Source organism: Pipistrellus kuhlii, unplaced genomic scaffold (assembly GCF_014108245.1).
Source record: "Pipistrellus kuhlii isolate mPipKuh1 unplaced genomic scaffold, mPipKuh1.p scaffold_m20_p_3, whole genome shotgun sequence".
Taxonomy (NCBI): domain Eukaryota; kingdom Metazoa; phylum Chordata; class Mammalia; order Chiroptera; family Vespertilionidae; genus Pipistrellus; species Pipistrellus kuhlii.
In genome coordinates, this window is record NW_023425529.1 from 118,088,926 (window position 1) to 118,101,425 (window position 12,500).

The window sequence follows — 12,500 nt, forward strand, 5'->3', positions numbered from 1 at the left end:
AAAAATTGACCAAGCTAAATTTCTCTAGCATTCTTTTTTTATTTTATTATTATTATTATTTTAATCAAATAATTATTTGAACTGGCAAACTTGATGAGAAACTTTTAGGTAAAGGAAGACTTGATCAGGCAGGAAGTAGAAAACTAGAACAGCTAGCCTTCCAGTTTGGGGTTTGTGTTGAAAATAAAGGAGAGAGAAGGAGAAGAGCACGGTGCTCAAAACACTTGCAGGAATAAATAAATAAAACATATAAAAACCAAAAACCTATACATTGCTTCAGCCTCCAGGATTCCATGAGACACAGTGCGACAAGGTCATGTATGAGACCTTAGGAGGCGATCACGTTTTAGGCTCTTCCTCAATGCAGAGATGGTCCCATTAGGGCACAGCTGTACATACTTCACAGTTCACTGGAATCAGGTTTGATTTTCCTGATTGCCTCAGTGCCCAGATGCACAGAATAGCCTGCAGAGCCTCCAGGAGCTCCACAGAGGAGACCTAGAAGGTAGTTGAGGTCAAGGCTAGATAGCCTTCCTGAAGCCTGCTGTTTCAAAAGGGAATTTTTACCCAAAAATTTTTACTCAAGATTGCACAGCAATCAGAAGAGTTGAGGATTCAGGACATGGAAGACATCATGAGAAATCTATAATGTGTGTCAGCTAAAGTATTTAAGAGATGCATAATTTTTCTGCTAAAAGAATATGTAAAATACCCTGCTTAAATCATTACACATTTAAATTTTCTAAATTGAATTAAAAATTGTTTTTATTATTTTTAGCAGGGCTTATAATATTGAATCAGTTATAGATCAAATAGAAAAGCTCAATTTTTTATTCCCGTGTGAATAGTTTCAGTATAGTAATCTATTATGCAATTCTGAGTTTAGAAAGCTAAACTTAGATGAAATGAAAACAAAAAGCAGGGAGAAAAGACAAAGAGGGAAGATTTCTAGGATAGGGAGAAAAATTAGGAGTTTTGGTGCATTTTGATGACAATCTCTACTAAAAAAATAAATCCAGTATATAAAATGAAAGAGATGGATTAAAATTATTTCTAATATATTTATTGTTTTTTAATAGTATGGCTTTATGATTTAGTAAAGGACTATAATTAATGAAATATTTTTATCTAATCTCATATTCAGTCTTTAAAAGATAAATACAAATGCATCATGACATTTTCCTCAAAGATTATGATTCTCATTTTGTTTTTTTCTTGACTACATGTTCTACAATCTGAATTGAACTCAATATCTACACAATGTCTAGATGACAATTTTAAGGTATGTCCCAAAATCTATTTACTTGATAAAATGGTATGACACTTTGATGGATTGATGGTAAGACAGGTAGTGGAGATTGAGGAGAAAAAAAGCAGCTGAGGTCGATTCTACTATGTCTTATTTGTAAAATTAAATAAATGATGATATTAAGCAAGATGGTGAGTATAGGAGGAGTAGGACGTAGAAGTCAAAGCTAATTAACTTTGATTGAATCATATCAATTTTAAGCTGTCTATGACATACACAGACGGTAATGTATCTCAGAACAGAGGGAGAGTATAGATATGGCAATCATCCATAGACTGGAAATCATAAAACTAGATTATTGTGAAGGTGATTCCACTCAGGAAAAGGATTGGAGCCAGAGGTTGGCCACTGAATGACAGAGAGCACAAAAATTTAAGTGTGCAAAAGAAGGGAGATGTGTTAAGAATCCTAAGAAAAGTAGATGTATTTATGATAGAAGAACATGAAAGAATCTTACCTAATAATAAACAAACATGTAAATTGACCGTACCTCTGTTATGCCACCAGCCAATCAGGAGTGATATGTAAATCAACCCAGCAAATATGGTGTTTAATTTGCATACACAGGCGCTGAGTGATAGGGGCAGGAAGCTTGCATTCTGCCCCACATCCAGTCTCTTAGGACCTCTGGACAGCGTGGGAAGGTGGGGCCAGAGTGGAAAGAGGTGGCTCCCAGAGCAGAAAAAGGCAGCTTCCAGGCCTGAGTGGAAAGGGGCTGGGCTGGAGTTGAAAGGTGGTGCTGGCAGCCAGGGAAAGGAAAGCCCATACTAGCAGGAATCTTCATGCATTGGCTCGAGAGATGCAAGAGAGAGGAGAGGTTCATGAACACAGTGGGTCAGCAGCAATGTCAAAAGCTAACAGTAGGCTAGATTAAATGAAAACTTAAGATGGGCCTTAACATGGATGACTTCAGCTACATTATATTTTTGTAGTGAAAGTCAAAGACAGCTATTCTGATATGAATTGATTTAAAGAACTGTAAAGTTTTTAGTTTTTTGTTGGAAAGTTTTTAGTTTTTAGTTGTTTTTGTTATTTTTTTATTTTCAAGAGTCAGGAAGTGAAGAGAAAGGAAAAGAAAAAAAAGAGGAATGCAAAGAAAGATTCAGTTTAATTCAGATATAGATATGTTTGATCTTAGGGCTCTGAGGAAAGTTAAAGGTTTGAGCACTATATTTGCTCTATTTATTTACCCTGGACCAAGCTGAATCGGGAGAATGTGCAGAATAAAAATGTGGAACAGTTGCTATAGGAAACATGAGTAAAGACTGATTATGGACAGTATGTATGTGGCAGGAAGGTATTGGTAATGTAGGTGATATTTAGAAGTCATCATGTTATAATTATTATATTTACATTATTAGTTAACCACAGACCCGGTGCATGAAATTCATGCAAGAGCAGGCCTTCCTTCCCCCAGCTTCCGCCACCAACATCCCTCTGGCACTGGGACCCAGGCTTCCAGGCTTCGTTCAGAAGGACTTCCGGTCTAATTATGCTTTTATTATTATAGATAATACTATTAAAGAATATTCTAAGAAACCAAAAGTGAGAAAAATATTTTTTTTTGAATTTTCCTTGAGTTAATCTCATTCGCTTGTAAAAAGAATGGTGCACTAAAAGACTTATCTGCGAACACAGACAAGAAATCAGCTTTTTTATTTGTTTGCTTTGTGTGTGTTTTTTGTTGTTTGTTTGTTTTTTTTTTATATATTTTATTGATTTTTTTACAGAGAGGAAGGGAGAGAGATAGAGAGCCAGAAACGTCAATGAGAGAGAAACATCGACCAGCTGCCTCCTGCACATCCCCCACCAGGGATGTGCCCGAAGCCAACGCACACACCCTTGACCAGAATCAACCGGGGACCTTTCAGTCTGCAGACCGATGCTCTACCACTGAGCCAAACCAGTTTTGGCTGTTTTTATTTATAAAGATCTGTAAGAAAGAACAAGAATTGTATCACGACTTTAATGAACTTTAGTAAAATTAGTATAAACCAGCTGCATTACTTAGCCAAATTTAAGTTACTTCAAAGCCTCTTTGAATTAAAAATAGTTTTTAATCAACAGTTTCTTATAAAACTGGAAGGGGTTTATTTCCCACCTGCAGAGGTGGGTCTCTTAAAATAGCACTCTTGATAAAGAATAGGAACATTTTAATTTAGGAATATTTACAAGGAAACCAAAATTCAATTATATAACAGCTACAATGTCATCCTTTATGTATTATGGAGTATCAACATGACACAGTTTTTAAAGTTGAACATAATATGAGAAGATTTGGGTTCAACTGTGACTCAACACCAGCTGTACTTTTTAAATTTGTAATCACTTTAACAGTTAAAAATCAATTGTTTGCATAGCTATAGTTGCATTAGACCATACTGAGATGGCAAATTTTGGTTTTGTTCTTTTATCTCTATTTGAATGAAATCCTATCTAATAGAAGAGTAATATGCAAATTGAACATCACTCCAACACAATATGTCTGCCTCCATGTGGTCAAAGATCCTGCCTCCATGTGGTCACAAGATGGCCGCCACAAGATGGCCAGCAGGGGAGGGCAGTTGGGAGGAACCAGGCCTGCAAGGGAGGGCAGTTAGGGGTGGCCAGGCCAGCAGAAGAGGGAAGTTGTGGGCAAACAGGCTGGCCTGGGAGTGATTAGGGGGTGATCAGGCTGGCAGACAGAAGTGGTTAGGGGCAATCAGGAAGGCAGGCAAGCGAGCAGTTGGAAGCCAGCAGTCCTGGATTGTGAGAGGAATGTCCCAGATTGGAGAGGGTGCAGGCTGGGCTGAGAGACCCTTCCCCCATGCACAAATTTTGTGCACCAGGCTTCTAGTTCAGTATAAAGGAATAGGTAAGCAAAGTGTTTAGAGCCTAGCTGGTGTTAAATAAATGGCATTTATTATTATTGTTAATTGTTTTTGTACTTTTTTTTAAATAAACATTTAAGGTATCTGTATATACCAAATTATGTATCTCCCCCACTTTCTATTTCTTAGTCCTCATTCAAGGACATTTTTTCTATTGATCTTGAAAGAGAGAATGATAAGGTGGGAGGAGGGGGAGAGAAAAAGAGAGAACCATAACATGTGAGAGAGACACATCAACTGGTTGCCTCCCAAATGCCTTTGCCTTCCAATGTGCCCAATTGGGCAACCCAGGTAGGCTCCCTTGATCAGGAATCGAACCTGCAACCATTTGTTCTACAATAGGTTTGGGACAATGCTCTAACCTCTGAACAATACAGCCAGGGCTCCCACACTTTTAATTTAGAGAGAGTTCGCTGTCTACAGTAAAAAATAGTAGCAATCAGTACATTTTTTTATCTACCCTAAATCTATTTATAAAGTAATCCACATATATTATTTTTTATTAAATTTTATTGATTTTTTTTACAGAGAGGGAGAGGGATAGAGAGTTAGAAACATCAATGAGAGAGAAACATCGATCAGCTGCCTTCTGCATACTCCCTACTGGGGACATGCCTGAAAGCAAGGTTCATGTCCTTGACCAGAATCGAACCTGGGACCCTTTAGTCTGTGGACGCTTTATCCACAACAGGTTAGGGCAACACATATATTATTTTTATGATCTATTCAACTGCTCAGCTACTGTGAAAGTGCATGAATTTACTCTTGTAAAAACTATGACCTCCATTTGCAGTTAGGAAGTTAAGGGAATGATATGATTTAACGAAGAGAGTGGTATTGCTGTGAAAAGTAATGTCATTAAAGACATTTCAAATCTTTAGAGAATGCTTCCAATCCTTTTCAGGCTGCACACAAGCTTTTCTTTCTTCAGAACAAATTAATTAAAATTAAATGAAAAAGCAAGCCAAAGCAAAGTTTTGCTTTTCATATTGATGTGGTATACCTAATGAGGAATTTATTATGTTATTATAGTACATGTGAATCTCTTTGCCTAAAATAAGCTTAATTTTTCTTCTTGACAGGAAAGTATATTCACAAATTTTTAACCTGATTTTCTTAGATAAAAGAACAATAAGATGCCTACGTAAGATTCTCTCTACATTATATTGAAACATAAAGTACCAAACACACATGGTACTTTATAGTTGTATTTATTAAATTTCGTTGTTGGAACAAGATACAGTTGAAAACTCTGCTACAGCAATATTGCAATTACAGTTGTGTTCACACCACAACAGGGGAATTATAATTCTCAGTATAAGTGGTTACATGTACAATTGGTAGTACAGATGTTCATCCTCTAGTTAGTGGTTCTCACAAAAGCTTCTCCCAGAGTGGCTCTGACCTCCTCAAAGGAAACAAAAACAAAAACAAATGCTGCCTGTGGCCCGGAACACAAAATTAATCTCATTTACTTGTAAATGGAATGTTGCTCCATGGCTGCTTACATTTTAAAAAGCCACGTCAGGACAACCATTATCAAGTGGATGTAGCAATCCAAAGCAAAACTTCTTTGCTTATTCTGCCTTGTTATATGTGGAAAGAGAGGTATAAACACCATGCAAACCTGGCGATATTTCAGGAGACAGATTATTGATCAAGCACCGGGGAGACCACCTCAGATTAGACCCCCTGAGGATTCTGAAAGTATTTTCAGTAGAGCATTTCTAATGCCTCTGGCAGTTGAAGGATTTTGCATGTTAAACTCCACTGCAATCATCACTGAGTGGGTGAAATGGATGTGTTGGAATGCTTACTGTTACAATCTATAGCTGCTAAGAAGGCATGGATTCTACATGCCTTGTTTATTTCTACATCTACTTTTCCTGACCAAATCCTACTTATGCCCTAGGGTTTTAGAGTCATGGAACACAATGGAAATTATTTATTTATTTATTATTTTTGACAGTTAGACAGATCTTATATTTACAAATAGAACTGACAATAAAAGACAACCAAAAGATGGTACAGTTCTCACATTATCTTTTGATATAACAACCTTGTATTTCATCTAATGTGAGATGATTAAGCTTAAAGTGATTATTAGTACTTTTCCTCCTATCATTTAACCTTTTCTAGATTTAAAAAAAAATATATATATATACTTTATTGATTTTTTACAGAGAGGAAAAGAGAAGGATAGAGAGTTAGAAGCATCAATGAGAGAGAAACATCTATCAGCTGCCTCTTGCATACCCCCCCACTGGGGATGTGCTCGGAACCAAGGTATGTGCCCTTGACTGGAATTGAACCCGGGACCCTTCAGTCTGCAGGCTGACTCTCTATCCTCTGAGCCAAACCAGTTTTGGCTTTTTTTAGATTTCTTGAAACAACTTATTCCATTTAATAATATTAACTACTTCCATTACTATATGCAATCCCTCCACTACAGATATATCTTTTTAAGAAATCACTAATACTGACAACTGAAATAGAATAACTTCCTGACCTTGGGTTAAAGATAAATAAGATAATTTACCCTAATATGCAAATAGACTGAATGGTGGAACATCTGAACAATTGAACAACTGGTCACTATGTTGTGTGCTGACCATCAGGGGGTGAGCACAGAACATGGAGGGCATAGGCCATGGGAGCAGGTGAGTGGAGGGCACTAGACAAAGGCAGGGTGCTGGTTGCTGTTATTGGGGCGATTCTCTGGTGGTTACTAAAAAGTCTTTGCTCCAGCATTCTGTGGTACCACTAGGCGCTCACACCTGTTGCTGGTGCTGGCCTCACTTGCACCTGCTGCTGGTTCTGGAGCTGCCACTTGCACCTGCTACCAGCGCTTGGCAACATCAACTGGTGCGAGTGGCGGCTGCCATCCCCAATCACCCCTCAGGACTTCTCCACCACCCCCTGTTCCTGAGGGTCAATCAGGAGCAACAGCCACCTCTCACACCTGCTGCTGCTGATGGCCCCACTCGCACTCTCTGCTGGCACCAGCCCCATCACTCCACCCTGTCAGCAGTGTGCATCGAGCCGGCAATGTCAGTGCTGGGGAGCTGCCAGGCAGACAGAAGACCAGGGGCTGAGGTGGAAGTGGCTGGGCAGGGGCATAGAGGATGGCCAGAGACCCACCTCTGTGCCCACCACAGCCTCATGGCCCACAGTTCCTTTCTAGGTGCACGAATTCTTGTGCTGGACTTCTAGTGATAACTAAACAAATAAACCAATAATATTTTCTACCAATTTGTTCATATGCATGGCATTCATTGCCTCACTGAAAACTAATTTAGGGTGTGGGGATGGGATGAAGAATTCGAATGGGAGTAAAAGAGAGAGCAGAATGAGAATACATCACTCATTTATAGAGAAAACAATTACAATGTAATTAAAATGCACCAGAGTTAACCTGACTACCAATTGAGCTCTTTCTAGTATCTGCCCATCAAAATTATTTAACACCAATATTCTGTAAAATGTAGGAATGTTACAGTCATGCACAGAATAATAAACAAATAATAGACAGTTATTATGTAACTAGAAGCCCAGTGAGCAAAATTGTGTGGCCCCGCCCACCCACACATATGCCTCACAGCACTCACAGCCCCGCCCACCCTCGCCGGTCTTGGGTCATTACAGCATTAGGGCCACAGGGCTCTTATAATATAGATGGTTTATAAATACAACATTTAACTATTTATCTATAGTTAACCAGTCCGTTTTCAATTGTAAAATTCGTACATAGACTATACACATTGTGTATCTCTAAGTTATTGCAGGTCTAGATGGTGTGACTAATCCTAAAGAAAATAAATTGGGCCCAAGTGATTAACCTGTACTTTTTACAGAAAATGTCTCTGATTATTCTCTTTTAATTTTACTGTGATTTATATTACCTCTTCTGTTCCACACAGAATTTTCATTTCTTGAATCTTCAGCCCCTTTTCATTCTAAATCTAAAGCTTGTTGTCTCCATAAATGTTAGCATTGGTATTCTCTAATATATTTTTTTAAAGATATTTTATTGATTTTGTACAGAGAGGAAAGGAGAGAGATAGAGAGTTAGAAACATCGATGAGAGAGTGTCATCGATCAGCTGCCTCTTGCACACCCCCTACTGGGGATATGCCCGCAACCAAGGTACATGCCCTTGACCGGAATCAAACCCGGGACTCTTCAGTCCCCAAGCCGAAGCTCTATCCATTGAGCCAAACCGGTCTCGGCTCTAATATATTTTTTTAATATTGCAGTTATTTGTTAAATGCCATTTGCTGCTCGTGGTGTGTGTGTCTGTGTGTTTTAAATATCCCTAAATTAATATTTTCTTCTTCTTACCAATGGTTGGCTTAAGAAGCTCGTCTCTGTCCATTTGCAGGAAATGTTTGAACACAGCTATTTTAACAATATTTTTTCTGAGGATTGCCAAATCTTTTAAAAAATATATATATATTTTATTGATTTTTTTACAGATAAGAAGGGAGAGGGATAGAGAGTTAGAAATATCGATGAGAGAGAAATATCGATCAGCTGCCTCTTGCACACCCCTTACTGGGGATATGCCCGAAATCAAGGTACATGCCCTTGAGCAGAATGGTACCTGGGACTTTCAGTCTGCAGGCTGACACTCTATCCACTGAGCCAAACCGGTAAGGGCAGATTGCCAAATCTTGATATAATTTCTGACCTTTTTACAGATGGTTTTATAACACAAGCATAAAATATTTTTGTGTTTGTTGCTAATCCTATCAATAAATATAAATCTCATGTTTAAAGAGATTTTATTTTGTCCTCAGTCACAATTTTTCTGATGCAGAATTTGATATCATTCTTATTTTTGTAGTATTGTAACTAACCTGACTTTTGTCTCTGTATTCTTTTAGAATTTTTTCAGTTTCTTTAATGTTCTAAAATTTGTTTGGGGTATGTTTAAGAGTGAATCTTCAAAAATTTTCTGCTGCTTTTATTCAATGAAACCTTTTGATATAAAGACAGATATTATTTCCAGTCAAGAATGTTTTTGTATTGTTGTTCTGATTGAATTCATAATAGACCATCTTGGTCCCTTCTCCACATTTTTTGTACTTTTAAATTCCATACTTTCTTTCTTTTGTATTTTCAAATTATTCCTAATTATATAATTATAAACCTTTGAACATTTTTAAAGAGTTCTTTCAAACTCCTTATAGTAACATTATATGTTCCCTTAACTTGGCTTTTAAGGTCCCTAAAGCCTAATTGGTAGGCCTGGGGTTTTGTCACAGGACCAGCGAGATTGAAAGCCTGGCTGCTCACTTCTAGTTGTATAGCCTTAGGCTAGTTAGCCTCTTTCTGCCTCAGGTTCCTCATCTGGGAACTGTAAATGATAAGGGTATCAAATTTATAGCTTTGTTATAATAATTAGATGAGTTAAAAAAATATCAAGTTTGGAGAACAGTATCTAACTCATATATTAGCTAAATAAACATCATTTATTTGATCCAGAAATTGATTTTTAGCCCTGCTAATTCAGTTAATTCACTGATTTTTCCTATTTAAAAAATTAAGCAATATTTGTTACAGCTAGGTCTGTTTTTTAATTATATTTTAGCCTATCAAATCTCATAAAAAAATGTATTAAAAGGTAGTGTTATTTTTTTAGGTAGTGTTATGGCTGTTTTTTAAATGTTTCTTCCCGAATTATATATAAACATATATATATATATATATATAGTTTTTCTATGTATAGTTATTCTATGTAGGTCTGGTAACCTTTATTTTTGTTTCTTTTCTTTTATTTTCTTTTCTTTTTTTTTAATGAAAACAAACCATGTTGTTTGACATAAAGCATTGATCTAGGTTTCTTTTTCAGTTCCCTGGGTCTCTTTCCACAGGAGATCACTTCCGCAGGAAGGCTGATGAGGGGCTCCATAAAAGAGGGTGCCATGGGGCAGGATGCTTCCCTGCAGAATGCCTGAACGTAGCACAGCTGTCACAGGAAGAAAGATTTTACTGTTTGCGATATTTTCTTAAATTTTATTTCTAGGCAAAGGTGGTCTTGTGGGCTTTTAAAAAATGTCCCCTCAGCAGCTCTTATTCCTTTCTCTGTGGGCTGAGTCCCAGATTTGGAGCTCTGTGTGGCATGTCTGTCACTTCATTTATCTGGCCACGCTTGCTTCCTGTGCTTTGTATGTGGAGCAAAGTGGTGGGAGAAGGGAAACTCGGGCTTGCTCAGAAATCTTAATTAAAGTTCTGTAATAAATTACTCAGACAATTTCTTCTTCTCATCTTTTGTGTTTTTGGATTTATTGACCGTGAATGAAAACTTGTCTGAGGGGCTTGGGAAGGAAGGTTTATCTCTGGGCTTGGCAGGTGCTGGTTGCTTTCCTGTTTTATCTTCCTAAATCTAAGCCCAATTTTATTTTCCATATTTAAGGGACTTTCTAATCAACTGCTGTACACGTTTTTAGGATGTTATAATCAAAACACTTTATTTTCCTTAAATATAAGAACTTATTATAAAATTAGTTCCAGAATATTTTAAAAAGTTACTCAAAATAAATCCACTTAAAGCAAAATCCAAAATGTTACATGGAGAGAGGACAAGCCCTGGTTTGGTAGATTAACTTACAAAAAAAATCTTAAGATACTTAACAATTTTTTTAAAATCAGTGTTTAACTATTTTAGAACTGGAATGTTTTATTGCTTTCAATTTGATTCCAGCAGGTGTAGTTCTATACTATCACCTCCTTTGCTTTCATTAAATTCTATCTTTCTTCAGAGTTTCAGTTTTGATTGTCAAAAATATGCATTTCATTTATATTGTATTGCAGGATATTTGAAATATATAATTGAGGAAGAGAAAATGGCTGACAAAATGTTGAGGCAATAGATCAAAGAACTGCTGATATTAATTGGGAAAAATATTTGTTATAAATGACCTTTGTGATGACAATTTAGCTTTCCTATGCAGCCTCTTAGGGCTTCACAAATTAAGACTCAGAAGAAGAAGCCCTGAATATATAGCTCATTAATTCCATAGAATCAAAGGGCTTTTAAATTCTTAATACATTTTATTTTTCATTTTAAATTTTTTGGTGAAATTTTTCTCCTTTCCATATCCCAAATTCTGTTTTCTGGGTTTTGAAAAAAAGAAAAAATCTCAAATAGCTACTAGGTAAGTAGATAATAATATATAAATCTTATTGAATATTTTTTCACAATAATTTTTGCTATTTTAAATTAAACAAATGATTAAGTTTTCAAGATGGAGATAAACTCTTAAGATAGTGATCCTAATTTTAATCACAATGTTTATTCTATACTATTTTTATGTATTATTTACATATATACACATGTTCCTTTTTTTAATTGTTGACACTATTGCAGATGTACCCTTTGTTATACACATATTCTTTATTGCATATTTAACATAAACCACTCTGAAAGACACACTAAGATAATTTTTATTAAAAGAATCCAGAAACATTTCCTTATTATCAGTTCTTTTTTATTGCTTAAGACCTGAATGATTGCTGTTTTCCTTGTAAAAGCCTCTTATCCATGATAAGACTTTCTAACTCCATCCCACCAACATTAACAAAGATCCAATACCTTACCAGTCTGTTACTTTCTTTAAGCTGATTTCTTGGGCATTTTTAGGAGACATGGGACACAACTGTATACCATTATTTTCTCAAAATATTTTACCTCTTCCTTGATTGAAGTACATGTTGTTAAAGAATACCCATCCACAGGTATTCTCTGGTCATATATTTACAAGAGTGCCATAAGGATCTCAATTTAGCCACTTTATTTTCATTACCTACTTTTATACAAATAGATTTGTTATATATCTGTTCCATACATAATCTTTCTATAGTATAGGCCCATAGTCAAGTGGTAACAAAGATTGTTATTTCATGGTGTGAAACAGTAAAATTTCTCTGATACTTGATTATTTATGAAAATCAGTATGTCAACTCCGTGAACCCTGAAAGAAACCTACTGTGTTAATAAAATACATGCAAATGGTTTAAACTAAATGCTTTGATCATGTTAATAGCTTCAGTAACTATTACCAATGATGACTAAAGCTAAAGTAATATTTTAAGTTCCAATCATCATTTATCTTTTTAATATTATTTCTAAGTAATTCTAGCCTATGATAAGCACATATGAATATGGAATATGTTAATTTGTTTCATTTTCTATAAAATTCCAATTTGATTATTATGTTCTTCCCTTCAGTTAGAAAGAAACAACTGAAGTAATAGTCTTATTCATTAACTAGGATGATAGAATGATTGATTGATTACTTAATATTTAAAGTGTTCTT